The sequence below is a fragment of the Hyperolius riggenbachi genome, chromosome 8, assembly GCF_040937935.1.
Source record: "Hyperolius riggenbachi isolate aHypRig1 chromosome 8, aHypRig1.pri, whole genome shotgun sequence".
NCBI lineage: Eukaryota > Metazoa > Chordata > Amphibia > Anura > Hyperoliidae > Hyperolius > Hyperolius riggenbachi.
The window spans coordinates 251,113,528-251,128,393 of record NC_090653.1 but is presented as its reverse complement, the minus strand read 5'-3'; positions in this window follow the sequence as shown (position 1 = coordinate 251,128,393).

Here is a 14,866-nt window from a genome sequence, read left to right as displayed (position 1 = left end):
TACCACCAAGGAGGTTCAGAGTTCACTGCTCAACGCAATTAAAGCATACCTGAACTGAGAGGGATATCATTTTAAACAATGCATACAGTGGTTTAGCTAAGAAGTCATGGGCCCCAGTGCAAGTTTAGCATTGGAGTCCCCCCAAGCATGCTATAGATCAGTGCTGTCCAACTGGCGGCCCGCGGGCCGCATCCGGCCCGCCAGGCCTCCAGCTGCGGCCCGCTCGTCTCCCTGAGTTGCAGGCATGGCTTCCGCTATAGGCGCCATGCCTGCAATCTCAAACCGCGCACTTTCCTGTGTCCCCGCTGGCGCTGCCTTAGCTCAGACCTCACAGATCGCGGCGACTGAAGAGAGCAGAGTGCGCATGTGTAGTACCCGCATACACGGAGTACTTCACATGCGGACGTGACATCATTAGTCACTTCCGCATGTGAAGTTCCTCCGCGCGGGTGCTATGCGCACTCTGCTCTCTTCAGTCGCCGCGATCTGTGAGGTCTGAGCTGAGGCAGCACCAGCGGGGACACGGAGAGGACAGCGCTGATGCAGGCCAGCGGGGACACGGAGAGGACAGCGCTGATGCAGGCCAGCGGGGACACGGGAGAGGACACGACTGATGCAGGCCAGCGGGGACACGGGAGAGGACAGCGCTGATGCAGGCCAGCGGGGACACGGGAGAGGACAGCGCTGATGTAGGCCAGCGGGGACACGGGAGAGGACAGCGCTGATGCAGGCCAGCGGGGACACGGGAGAGGACAGCGCTGATGCAGGCCAGCGGGGACACGGGAGAGGACAGCGCTGATAAAAGGTAACGGGGACTGGACACCTCGTTATCTAACTTGGGGGGCACCTGTCTCTATCTAACATGGGGGGCACATGTCACTATCTAACTTGGGGGCACATGTCACTATCTAGCTGGGAGGCACCTGTCACTATCTAACTTGGGGGGCACCTGTCACTATCTAACTTGGGGGGCACCTGTCTCTATCTAACATGGGGGGCACATGTCTCTAACTTGGGGGCACATGTCACTATCTAACTTGGGGGGCACATGTCACTATCTGGGGGGCACCTGTCACTATCTAACTTGGGGGGCACCTGTCACTATCTAACTTGGGGGGCACCTGTCTCTATCTAACATGGGGGGCACATGTCTCTAACTTGGGGTCACATGTCACTATCTAACTTGGGGGGCACATGTCACTATCTAGCTGGGGGGCACCTGTCACTATCTAACTTGGGGGGCATATGTCACTATCTAGCTGGGGGGCACCTGTCACTATCTAACTTGGGGGGCACCTGTCTCTAACTTGGGGGGTACCTGTCACTATCTAACTGGGGGGCACCTGTCACTACCTCAGCTGGGGGGACACCTGTCACTATCTAACTGGGAGGCACCTGTCACTACCTCAGCTGGCGGGACACCTGTCACTATCTAACCGGGGGGCACCTGTCACTACCTCAGCTGGCCACACCACAGCATCACCGCCAGCCCGGCCACAGCATCACCGCAAGGCCTTTCAGCCCACACATCATCCCCAATCCAGCCAAAAACAGTATAGCCAGGCACAGCAGCCAGTAGAGGAGAATTTAAAAGCCAGGTGAGAGGTGTCAACCATATTAAGGGGGCATTCTGCCTATTTATGTGAAATGCTGTCTATTTATGTGCCTCATGATTGCTGAATTTGTCTTCTTGGGTGCCTCATGATTTGTTGGGGGCATCATGATTGCTTAATTTGTCTTGTTGGGGGCCTCAAGATTGCTGAATGTGTCTTGTTGGGAGCCTCATGATTTGTTGGGGGCCTCATGATTGCTAAATTTGTCTTGTTGGGGGCATCATGATTGCTGAATGTATCTTGTTGGGGTCCTCATGATTTGTTGGGGGCCTCATGATTGCTAACTGCGAGACTATGGGAAAAGCTGAATCATCATCATATGAGACAATAGCATTTAACCTACTTTTTTAGCTTTTTAAAATGGAAAATAAAACTGGGAGGTTCTAAAAAAAAAATACATTTTTTCAGGAGTAGGATGGATGAAATTGTTTATCTTCACAGTTTATTTTCAACTTGGATTTTCCATAATGTTCATGTATGAGTTAAAATGTTTGTATGTAGTTTAAATTGCTGTTGCCACTTTGCGATAAAGTGACTTTTGGGTTGCAGTTTGGGCACTCTGCCTCCAAAAGGTTCACCACCACTGTCCTAATCTAATGACCCACATTGCTAACTTCATGTAAATTTGTCTCCACCCATGGCCACACCCACATTCTGGTCCATGGCCACACCCATTTTTCGGCTATGCGCGCCGCTCTACGCAGAACGGAACCCTTGTTTTTCAGCGCGTGCAACTTCAATGACCTCTTGAATTGCATTTTGTGGGGATCTGCTTCCAATTGCATTGCATTTTGTGGAAAGTGCTGCCAATCTAATTGTCCTTTAATTGCATTTTTATTACTGCGGGGGGGGGGGCTGCGGCTCCAGCAAGAACCTTCGGCCCTCCACCATGGGGTCAGAAAAAAAAATGGCCCTCCATGCCCATGAAGTTGGACAGCACTGCTATAGATAACCATTGCTACAACACGCTAGGGATGATCGGAACCAGCAAATTCCGTTCCGCCGGAATTCACGGATTCCATCAGTGTTAAATTCCGTCGCTATGAAAATTCCGCCGGATTTGTATTAAATTCCGCTGAATTCCGGATTCCGTTGGAAATTTTAAAAATCTCTCTCTCTCTCTCCTCCATCCAACCTCTTGTAGGGAATTGCAGTTTTTCAAAAGCCAGCTTACATACCTTGGACCCCGGGGGTCCTTTAATCGTAGATTCAAAATCCGGCCAAAGACAGACCTAGAGGCCATTCCTCTAACCCTCTTCTACATGCCTACTTACAGACAAAAATCTTTGCTGATCATCTTCTCATTTGAAGTTGAATATGTACCTTCATTGTGGAAGTGTAATATGTGCCCTCATTTTCGGTGGGTTGTGTGTGCCCTAATTGTAAGGGGGGTAAGGGTGGTGTGATGTGTTCCGAATGCAGGAAATGTATGCACTAGTTGCTCGGAGGTGCCTTAATGCACACCTGAACTGAGAGGGGTAAGGTGGCTGCTATATTTGTTTTCCTTTAAACAATGCAGATTGCTTGGCTGTCCTGCTGACCTTTCATGAATCAATAGTGTCTGTATCTCACACCTGAAACACGCATCTGGCAAATCCAGTCAGACTTCAGTCAGAGCATCTGATCTGCATGCTTGTTTAGAGCCTATGGCTATAGATATTAGAGGCAGAGGATCAGCAGGACAGACAGGGAATATGCATTCAGTGGCGTAGCATCTGGGCCCTTGGGCTAGAGGGGCCCCAAGGGGCCCACCCCTCAAACATAGTATTAGCTCTTTATTGGTCCTGTACTGATAATATTTACTTCTATGGTTGATTTGAATAGTAATGATCATCATTAACACACAGTTTCCCATCCCCCTCTTGTACCTCTGACCCTGTGGTTGTCCTTGATTGGTTTGATGCTCGCTGGATTTTTGTTAATTCCGTGATTCCGGACGGAATTAGGTCAATTCCAATTCCGGCAGTCGGAACGGAATTGCTACACCTCTCAAACGGAATTCCGTGGAAATTTTCCGGAAAACACAAAAATATCTCTCTCTCTCTCTCATTCTCTCTCTCTCTCTCTCTCTCTCTCTCTCTCTATCTATCTATCCTCCTTCACCTAAAAACGACTTTTCAGATATTCCAGTTTTATTTTATATCTACTTTTTAAGTTTTTACTGTATTATTGTTTTTGCTCAATGCCACATTCATTGAAGTATGCCAGAGCTAAAATCTATGAACTATTGACCCTTTTTATCTCTTTCCTGCTCTTGGAAGCCATTTTCTGCTAGGAAGGTGTTTTATGGTTTTAATTTCTTATTAGTGAGGGTCACACTGTAGTCTGACCCAGTCCTGACTCAGACAGAAACTGCCACTTACATACCTGATGTTTAACTCTATCAGACAGAAAAAAAAGGAACACAGCCTAGTTATTTGTGTGCTAGGCACTGTACATACCCATGTCTATCTCATCATGTCACATGTCACCTCGGGTATCCTTTAAAGCAGGGGTCCCCGCGGGACTGTCCTCTTGACCCCCCCCCCCTCCCGTGGCCGCCGCTTCTGTTACCTTAGCTGGAAAGAAGCAGGAGAGCGGTTCCCATAGTAACGGCGATACACATGGGCACTACAGGAAGCCGCTGCCCTGCTTCCTGCCACATCACACAGCAGCCGCGTTGTGCGCTGCTGGGAATCACTACACGGCATGAGAGGGGAATACAAGCAGCCGCCGGCTAAGGTAACAGCAGCGGCGACTGCGCGCGGGGGGGGGGGGGGGGGTGCACTGTACTAACCATACTAGGGCGCTATACTGGGCACTATACTAGCTATACTGGCCGCTATACTAGCTATACTGGGCACTATACTGGCTATACTGGGCACTATACTAGCCATACTGGGCACTATACTAGTTATACTGGGCACTAGACTAGCTATACTGGGGCTATACTAGCTGTACTGGGCACTATACTAGCCATACTGGGCACTACACTACCCATACTGGGCACTATACTATCCATACTAGGCACTATACTAGCCATACTGGGCACTACACTAACTATACTGGGCACTATACTAGCCAAATACCAATACTGGGCACTATACTAGCCATACTGGGCACTTTACTAGCTATATTGGGGCGCTACCTACCCATACTGGGCACTATATTAGCTATACTGGGGCACTACCTACCCATACTGGGACTATTCTAGCTATACTGGCCACTATGCTAGCTATACTGGGACACTATACTAGCTATACTGGGGCACTATGCTAGCTATACTGGGGTAACTATACTAGCCATACTGGGACAACTATGCCAGCTATGCCGCCGCACTTAACCCCCCTCCCCCGTAACCTGCTGCGCATGACACTGTCCACTAGGACGCGTCCCCTGATCGACCCCCCCTGCCCCCCTTCCCATACCCCCCCCCCCCCGCCCCCCGCGGTCCCTGGGAAAAACTTTGGTCAGAAAGTAGTCCCCGGGCCGGAAAAGGTTGGGGACCCCTGCTTTAAAGGATTATAGCAAAAAGGAGATACATACAGATACGGTAAATTGTGAATATTAATCTTCAGTCTGCCTCACTATCCCAATACAGACATATAATAGGCTGGACAAGGGGTGTAACAATGGCCCTCATCACCCCTGCTGTTGCAGGGGGGGGGGGGGGCAGGAGCTATGGGGGCGCAGCTCCTGTATTTAACTACTTATTGTTTCAGGACATATATTCTGCGTCCTAATTAAGGCAGCTGTAGGTTTTAAGATGCAGAATCTACGTCCTGCATTAAAACCCACTGCTCGCTGCCACACGTGCACGGTCCTGTGAATGATTGCTGCTAGCAAATAGCAATAATCATTCAATAAAGTTAGGCAAAAAAAAAAGTTTGAAAAAAAGTGACATGGTCCCAATAAAATAAAAAGTGTTTTTTGTTTTTTTTAATCCCCAGTTAATATTTAGCCCCAGTCTAGCCTATTAACCCATTGCTAACCCCCATAATACCTAGACCTGTTTATAAACTTTTAACAACTACCGCCTGTAGCGATCGGATGTGAAGGGGAGTCAAAGGGGCAGGGCTAATGGGGGGGGGGGGCAAACCTCTTTTTTTGTGGAAGACATATATTATGCTTGGTACACGCCATGCAATTTTCCTGCAAGATCGACAGGAAATTTCTTGCCATTTGATCATTTCCAGCATGACCGATTTTCTTCTGATCAAGAAAGGGATCAATTTTGTGTAGTACTGATCTCAATATCGATCTCTTTCCCAATTGGAAGCAGACCAGCTGATCTGACATGATAATTGTATGGTGTGTACCCAGCCTTATGCTAGGTACACACCATACCATTATCTGACAGATTTACCTGCCAGATTGATTATTCCCAACATGACCGATCTGAATTTCGATCGATTTTACATTTTTCCGATCGATTTTTCAAATGATTTCCGCTCAATTCTGTGGAAATCGTTCAGAAAATAGATCGGAAAAAGGATTGGAAAATCGAAATTCAGATCGGACATGTTGGAAATAATCAATTTGGCAGGTAAAACTGCCAGAAAATTGAATGGTGTGTACCTAGCATTAGAAAACAAAACAAAACAGGAAATGAGGTAAGGGGAAGTGCAGTAAACATGTAACAGGTTTAAATTTTTTATGTAATTTATGGGACGTTACGCCACTTACATTACTTATGTGTCAATGTAAATCCCGTATAGTTAGGTTAACAGTTGACCAGCTTTCACTGGTAATTGGATTCATCTGTATGCTCACAGCTATCCTTATACCACAAGTCTCACCTTACCTCCGTGCAGAGATGAAACTTTGTAGCTGGCCAGAGACCAAAGCATCCCAGTTATCCTCACTGCTGCCACCTGGTGTCCATAGAGACAGAAAGCATGCTGTTTACAAAGTACAGACACTAGGTGGCAGCAGTAAGAATGGCTGCAGATCACTCTGCTTCTCTCTGGCATCCTGCAGAGTTGAGTGACCCTGCTCAGCACGGCCTACACCCCAGCAGGGGTTGGGGAACCCTTGGTAAAGAAGTTCAATTTTAACCCTACACTTATTTAGTCTTAAAGAGAAACTCCGACCAAGAATTGAACTTTATCCCAATCAGTAGCTGATACCCACTTTTACATGAGAAAAATAATGATTTTCACAAACAGACCATCAGGGGGCGCTGTATGACTGATTTTGTGCTGAAACCCCTCCCACAAGAGGCTCTGGTACCGTACGGTACTCTGGGCAAACTGTCACAATGTAACAATGTTCAGACAGGAAATAGCTGTCTGTTAAAGCCAGACCAGCTAGAAACAGCTCCATAATCTGCCCACAGTAACAATGTCACCATGTAATACAAGTCAGAATGTGAATCTGGGAGAGGAAAGATTTTACAATGAGCAAACACTGACTAAATCATGTATACATAATTATTGTAAAAATGAAGCACTTTTTTTATTACATTATTTTCACTGGAGTTCCTCTTTAAACAATTTTTACTTTATTTAGTAATAAAAGAAACCTTCTGTATTGTTTTGTTTTTCATTACCTTCTTTCTCTTTTCAACATTAATTGCAGAGTTCTCCCCACCACCAAGCCCCGCCAATGTCAATCACTAATGCCACTCTTGTGACCAACCTTCACTCTAACGCTACCTGCCAGAAGCACATGCTGGACCGCTTCTTTTTTCCAGCTCTCTTGTGCTATACTATTGAGGGAGCCCCAACAAGGTATTTTTGAGCCTTCTGCAAGGGCTCCCTATTGGTCTAGGCTTTAAACCAATGAGAATCCTACCAAAAGAGGATTTTTATTAGTCCACTAAACGGACCAATTAAAATCCTCCTCAGAGAGGGTTCTAATTGGTTCAAACCGTGGACCAATGAGGGGCCCCAAGGGGATGCTCCAAGATGCTTTGTTAGGACTCCCTGAATAGTATAGTGCCAGAGAACCGTCTATGGTAGAAAAAGATGTGTGGTGTGTGCTCACAGAGGGCAAGGAAGGAGCGACGGGTAGTCCCCTGGCGAGAGTGGTTGGGGGGGGAGCATTTTTTATATTCTAAATTGGTAGGGTGTCAAAAATAACTCCCTTTGCCTATTTATCTATACTGAATCTGCGAGAGGCTGAATATATGGACTGCTTTTTATTATGTCTCGGTCGTCTCTTTTCCTCAAGTCTACGTTTAGAAATTCACTGTAGGCAAATCTATAGGTAAAATCCTCTGTAGCATACACCCGAAGGTTCTATAAGAAGAGTGCTTGTGGTTAAAGTGAACCTCCAGACTAAAATCTACTTAACAGCACTGAAAAGGCTTGGTGTTTCTTTAATAGTTTCACAGCATCAGAACTTTGTTTTTCTTACCTAAGTCTTATTTTCAGCTGCACAAAAGCTGGGTGATCAGCACACAGGACAGTTGGAACTGTGTATCATGCTCCCTGTCACCTCCTTTCAACCAAAAAGATGGCTGCACTCATGAAATCAAACATTTGCCTGTACTTTTAAAACAGGGTGGGTAAGAGATTATATTACCTATCTATTTTAATTAACATAACTAATGTAACTTAATGACAACAGGGCCGTAACAATAGACCCTGTAAGGGATGCAGCTGCAGGGGGGCCCAGAAGCAGCAGGGGGCCCCATGGAGGGAATAGATTATTTTCCCTGTCCTGAAAGACTGACAACTAAGGACACAGAAAGAAAAAGCTTTCTGCTCTCTGCACAATTGTTCTAATGATAGCATCTGCTCAGCCACTGATAAGGAATCAAAGTTTTGCAGACAAAGATTTGTAGACAGTCCCTATTCAGTGTGCAGAAGGGTCTTGTGTACAGTGCCCCGCCCCCAACCTCTCCACACCCTCCCCAAGTGCTGTGTACTGTAGTGATGCTGGAGGAGTCTGCAGAGCCAGTTCTGCTCCATCAGAGGAGGACAGAGTGAGTGAAATAAGAAGCTGGGACTGGGAGCACACTGGACAGTCAGTTTTCTGCCTGCGTTTTTCTGTATGCGTTTTCTGCACACCATGTGTATCTGTATGTGTGAAAACATACATGCTTTATCACAGAAGCTACTGTAATTGATAGAGAGAATACAAGCAGTGCTCCACTGTTGTCTGTAGCCTATTGAAGAACATTGATTCTCAGTTTACTGGTTTACCTGTGCAGAAAGCAAGGGGGGAGGGGCCCCATCCAAAGTTTTTCAGGGGGGCCCAGTGATGTCTAGTTACGCCCCTGATATGTTTGTTTAGGTTAAAGTTCCTCTTTAAGTTGATAAGTGGATGCTAGTTTGACAAATGTGCTTTAACTCATTTTAGATAGACTCTTAGAGAAGGTATTTATCAGGGTTGTCCTCAGTTTCCACCAACAGGCCATGTTTTCCAGCTACTTTGCATAAATCAGTAGCACTGGTTCACTCCTGGTCACCTCCACAATCAATTGCCTCGATATCCTGTGTCCTCTTCACCTGCTGTTCAACACTCCAAGGAGTGTAAAATGAAACAAAGACAGATCAATGGCAATATCCAATTTATTTAATAAAAAAAGTCCACATAAACCATAAGACTCCTGGTATTCATGTTTAGGGTCCTAAACTCAAAGACCCAAAAAGTGAAATACTACTCGCGGTGGCACAAAGTTGGTTTACAGTAGGTAGGTATGCCCGCTCTCACCCCAACTGGTTTCCCTTACATATGTAAGGGAAACTAGTTGGGTTAAGAAGTGGCTTATTGATGTAGTTTATTTGACCGGTTTGGTCAAACTATCGGGTCAGCACCATTCAGAGGTGTAATAATAAAGCAGCTCTTTTATTGATCCATAAAATGCCAGTAGTGGTAGACCGCTGCTTTGGCTTATCAAACCCTTTTTCAAATTGCATTAGCTCTAAGGCAACAATAACAAAAGAAAACTTTAAATGTGCCCTCCACTAAGTGCCAAACCAGTTGGTACCAACGTGGGCAGAGTTTACGGTGGACCTTATAGGGAAATTCTAAGATAATATGTTAATCAAGCTCTTAACCCTTCTGACGGTCAATTAAAACCGCCAGGGGGCAGCGCAGCACTATTTTTTTTTCAATCAAGTAGCTAGCCTAGCGCTAGCTACATGACAGCCGCTGTGCAGCGGCATCCTCCTACCCTCTTCGATCGCCTCCGGCGATCAAGCCCGTCCGGAAATCCCGTTCTGAACGGGATTTCCATTAGGGCTTCCCCCTTCGCCATGGCGACGGGAGGGATGACATCACCGATGTCATCGACGTTGTGACGTCAAAGGGAGTCCCGATCCACCCCTCAGCGCTGCCTGGCACTGATTGGCCAGGCTGCGCATGGGGCCTGGGGGGGTGGCGCGGCGGGTAGCGGCGAATCGGCACAGAGCGGCGGCGATCGGCCAGTACATGCAGCTAGCAAAGTGCTAGCTGCGTGTAATAAAAAAACAATTTTGCAAATCGGCCTGAGAAATCCTCCTGTGCGGCATAGCCTCGGGCTTACCGCCAGGAAGGTTAATAAGCAAGCAGGAAAACACTCCCCCGAAATTAGTGTGTTTATTTTTTAGGTGTTTTCTTGTTTGCATATAAAGAGCATGATTAAAGAGACACTGACGCAAAAAAAATTAAATAAGATATAATGATTTGTATGTGTAGTACAGCTAAGAAATAAAACATTAGGAGCAGATACATTCATCTAATATTGTTTCCAGTACAGGAAGAGTTAAGAAACTCCAGTTGCTATCTATGCAAAAGAGACACTGAGCTCCACCTCTTTCAAAGTCGCAGAGAGCTCTGTCTTCTGAAGCTTGTTATCTCAACTGTCAGTCACTGCATTTTCTTTTTCTCTCCAGAGGACAGGTCAGTAGTTCACTGGGCTGCTCTGTAAAATCATTTACAATGCTGAGTAGTGTGTAAACTGCAAATATTAAAGAACGATGCAATGTTATAAACAAAAAACACTATATAACTGAAAATAAAAATATGAGAATATTTTCTTTGCTACTAATCTTCTAGTAATTATCCATACTACACAACCAATTCATTATATCATAATTTTTTTTTCGCTTCAGTGTCTCTTTAACGTTATCTTAGTAGCTCCCCATTAGGTCTGCTGTAAACTCTGCCCATGATGGTGCCGACTGGTTTGGCACTTAGGGGAGGCCACAGTTCAATGTTTAGTGTGCTTGTTGTATTAAAACGAATGCAATTTGAAAAAGGGTTTTATAACTTGAAGCAACGGCAGTGCTGCTGTTCTTCTGGATCAATAAAAGAACTTCCTTATTACATTTCTGAGTGGTGCCGACCTGATTGTTACACCAAGCTTGAGGGTGCCCCTTGTGATACTGGTGTAGGGGTCGTGGCACACTACCTTTGATGTTACATGAGTGCTCCTCCTTCACTGCAATTGTTTAATTGGCTGGTTTAAACACAGAGAGATGTGATGAAATAGCAGAGATGAGAAGAATGTGAGTGTTGGATAGAGAGACATGGGCCCTGAACATTAAGTTTTCTCCTAGGAGATCATTTTTCATCTTCTATTTAAAATAACTTTTCAGCACTCTGCAGTTGAAAAAGTACCGAAAAGCAGGTGAGAAAGTACTGCCAAAATTTCTCAGAGTATTGTCTTGCTTGCTGGTGGCTTCAGGGCCGGTTTAAGCAACAATTGGGCCCCAGGGCAATATAAACCTGGGGGCCCCCCCCCAACATATACCCCGGAAAAAAAATCGGCATTAGGGGATCTTTTTTGCGGCTGGTATAGTCAGGATGTGAAGTCCCAATCGGTCAGAGCTCCACATTCTGGCTATCCCAGCCTGCATGGGGGACAAGGGGTTAAAAAGTTTCAGGAGGGAGGACCCCACATAATTAAAAAAAAAAAAAAAATTCCCACACTCTAAACATAAAAAAAAAAATATTGGGAAAATAGGAAAAAATGCCAGGGATCTTCATACAGCCATATTGCGGCTGTATAGCGATCCCTGGCTAAAGCGCTGCAGCTGCGTATGGACCCCTGGAAACCCAGTCAGGAAATGTATTGCGCTTTCATTTGATGCATGTAACATTACACTACCGTTAGGTTTGCTAAAAAAGTGACATTTACCGCATTTAAAAGTATACTTTTTTCCCTTCAAAACTTTAAAATCGATTTTCTCAAAAACTATAAGGTCTTTTTGAAAAATTGTTTTTTCCTCTTATTCCTAATGATCTCCTTAACATATCCTGCAAATTTAGGGTTTCTAGAATTTAAGGTGGATTTGCTATTAACCATTAAAGTCGGCAGGTTTTTAAATGTTTTTTTTTCCCTTTGAAACTTTAAAATCGATTTTCTCAAAAACTATAAGGCCGATTTGAAATTTTTTTTCCTCTTGTAGCCACTGGGGGCCCCTACAAGCTCTGGGGCCCTGGGGCAGCTGCCTCCTTTGCCGCTATGGTAGCGCCGGCCCTGGGTGGCTTAAAGCAGGGCTTTTCAACCGTTTCACTAATTGTACCACTTCTTTCCCCTGAAAATTTTCAAGTACCACCAGTGTGCCTGCGCAGTTGAGTGAACCCGATCTGGCTCGGTTGCATCTGCCGGAGCCCGAGCAGAGAGCTGCTACTGCGCATGCGCCAATGCCTACAAGCCCTGACAAGGAGATTTTTTGGGGATCCTAGCACTGGATTCCCTCTACTAAGAAGGAAGGTGAAAGCCTCTTGAGGATCCAGAGGCTTCCCCCTCCAGAGCTAAATAACCCCCAAGGGCGTGTTTTTTTTTTTTTTTAATTTACAGGTACACTTACAGCTTTTCTTACAGGTACAGCTGCCGGGTTACCGCTGATCTGAGGTACACTTAGATCAGCGGTAACCTGGCAGCAGTGAAGAGACAGCCAGGGGAACTGTGCACAGTGATGGCGCGTATACTTCAAATACAAGTGAGCAGTGATGTCACCAGGGCCGGCCATAGACTTTTTGCTGCCTGAGGCAAATTTTTAAAAAATTGTCACCGCCGCCCCTCCCCCCCGGGGGGCCGCCGAGCTGGAGGGGTAGCTGGCAGGACGGGGGTATTGGGCCAGCGGCGGGGAGGGGGGTCGGACCCCCCCTCCCTCGCCTGGGTCCCCCGTCCTCCGCTCCCCTCCAGCCTAAATAGAAGCAGCCGTATGTGTAAGAGGCACGGGCGGGGAGGACACTCACCTCTTCCCAGCGTGCGCTCCACTGACGTCACTTCCTGCAGCGTCCTGCAGGAAGTGATGTCAGTGGAGCGCACGCTGGAGCGAGGAGGAGGTGAGTGTCTCCCCGCCCGTGCCTCTTACACATACGGCTGCTTCTATTTAGGCTGGAGGGGAGCGGAGGACGGGGGACCCAGGCGAGGGAGGGGGGGGTCCGACCCCCCTCCCCGCCGCTGGCCCAATACCCCCGTCCTGCCAGCTACCCCTCCAGCTCGACGGGCCGGCTCGCCGCACCCACGGACGGGCGGGTGCCGCCCCTGGAAATTTGCCACCTGAGGCAAAAGTTTCACCCCGCCTCATGAGCGGGCCGGCCCTGGATGTCACGTCCTGTGTTTGAAGTATATGTGCCATCAATGTGCACCGTTCACCTGGCTGATCTGAGGTCTCAAGTATTCAGGGCAGCACACAAAGGAGCAAGTAAAGAAGAGCAAACTTTGGGGAGATGGGACCAGGACAAGTGGCAGGCAAACCTGTTGCGTACCACCTGGCCAACAGCAGAGTACCACTGGTGGTGCGTGCACCACAGGTTGAAAAGCCCTGGCTTAAAGGATATTTTATTGATAAGATGTAAATATATCACCTAGGAGAAAAATTGAAATGTATCAGGCCCATGGATAACATATGGATGGATAGATAGATAGATAGATAGATAGATAGATAGATAGATAGATAGATAGATAGATAGTCTAGATAATGGATGAATAGATAGGTAGATAAATAAACTGATAGATAAATGATGGATGGCTAGACATAAAAATAAATATGACTGATTCATGAGTACATAGGTAGATAACAACATAGACAGATAGATGACGGATTAATAAAAAGACAGATAATAGATGGATGGATGGAAAGTTGAATGACAGACCAACAGACAGATAGATAGACAGATGGGCAGATAGATGATTTATAGAGAGGTAGAGAGAGATAGATGGATAAAAAGACAGATACTAAATTGATGTAAAGATAGATAGATAGATAGATAGATAGATAGATAGATAGATAATAGACAGACAGATGGGCAGACAGACAAATAATAGACATAAAGATAAATAGATGATGGATTGATGAATAGATAGGTAGGTAAAACCTAGAGAGATAATGGATAGATATATAGATGGATAGATAGATAGATAGATAGATAGATAGATAGATAGATAGAGATATGACAGACTGTCTGAAAGACAGATACAAAGATAGAAAGACAGGCGGATACATAGATGATTGATGAAGAGAGAGATGGATTGATGAATCAAAAGACAGAAACTAGGTGGATGGATAGATAGATAGATAGATAGATAGATAGATAGATAGATAAATAAAATATGGATGGATGGATGGATAATAGACAGACAGATGGGAAGACAGACAAATAATAGATAGACATAAAGATAAATAGATGATGAATTGATGAATAGATAGGTAGAAAAAAACATAGACACATAATGGATGGATGGATGGATAGATGACAGACTGATAGACAGAGTGAAGGATAGAAAAACAAACAGATAGATAGATAGATAGATTATTGATTAATGGAGAGATGGATGGATAGAAAGACAGATACTAGATGGATCAATAGATGATAGATTGATAGAGAGCTATAGACGATTGATAGATGATAGGTGAATAGATAGATACACAAATGACAGATGTATAGAGAGATAGAACAAAATAGATAACATAGATAGATAGATAGATAGATAGATAGATAGATAATGGATGGATGGATGAATGAATAGAAAGACAGAGATAGATAAATAACAAAAACTATTGATAGATAGAAAAAAAAACAGATAGAGAGATAGCTATAGATGGGATTTCACATACAGTTTATCAAGAAGAAGAGGACACCCATTGCTTTCCGTATAGACCCAGCAGGCACCTGTCCTGTGACCATGTCATGCAGAGAATGAGAACGCAGTGACAGTAAAATCGTCCTGCTGGAATAGATTACACGGGAAGGCAGTTTATTGCTGCAGAATTGTGCAGTTATTTTTAAGAAGTGAAAGTGTTGGGTTTCTATGGACAGTTAGGGTAATCCTGTCATTCCTTAGCGGGAGAGCAGTATTGCTGAGAAAGCAGAGTGGTCTCTATATA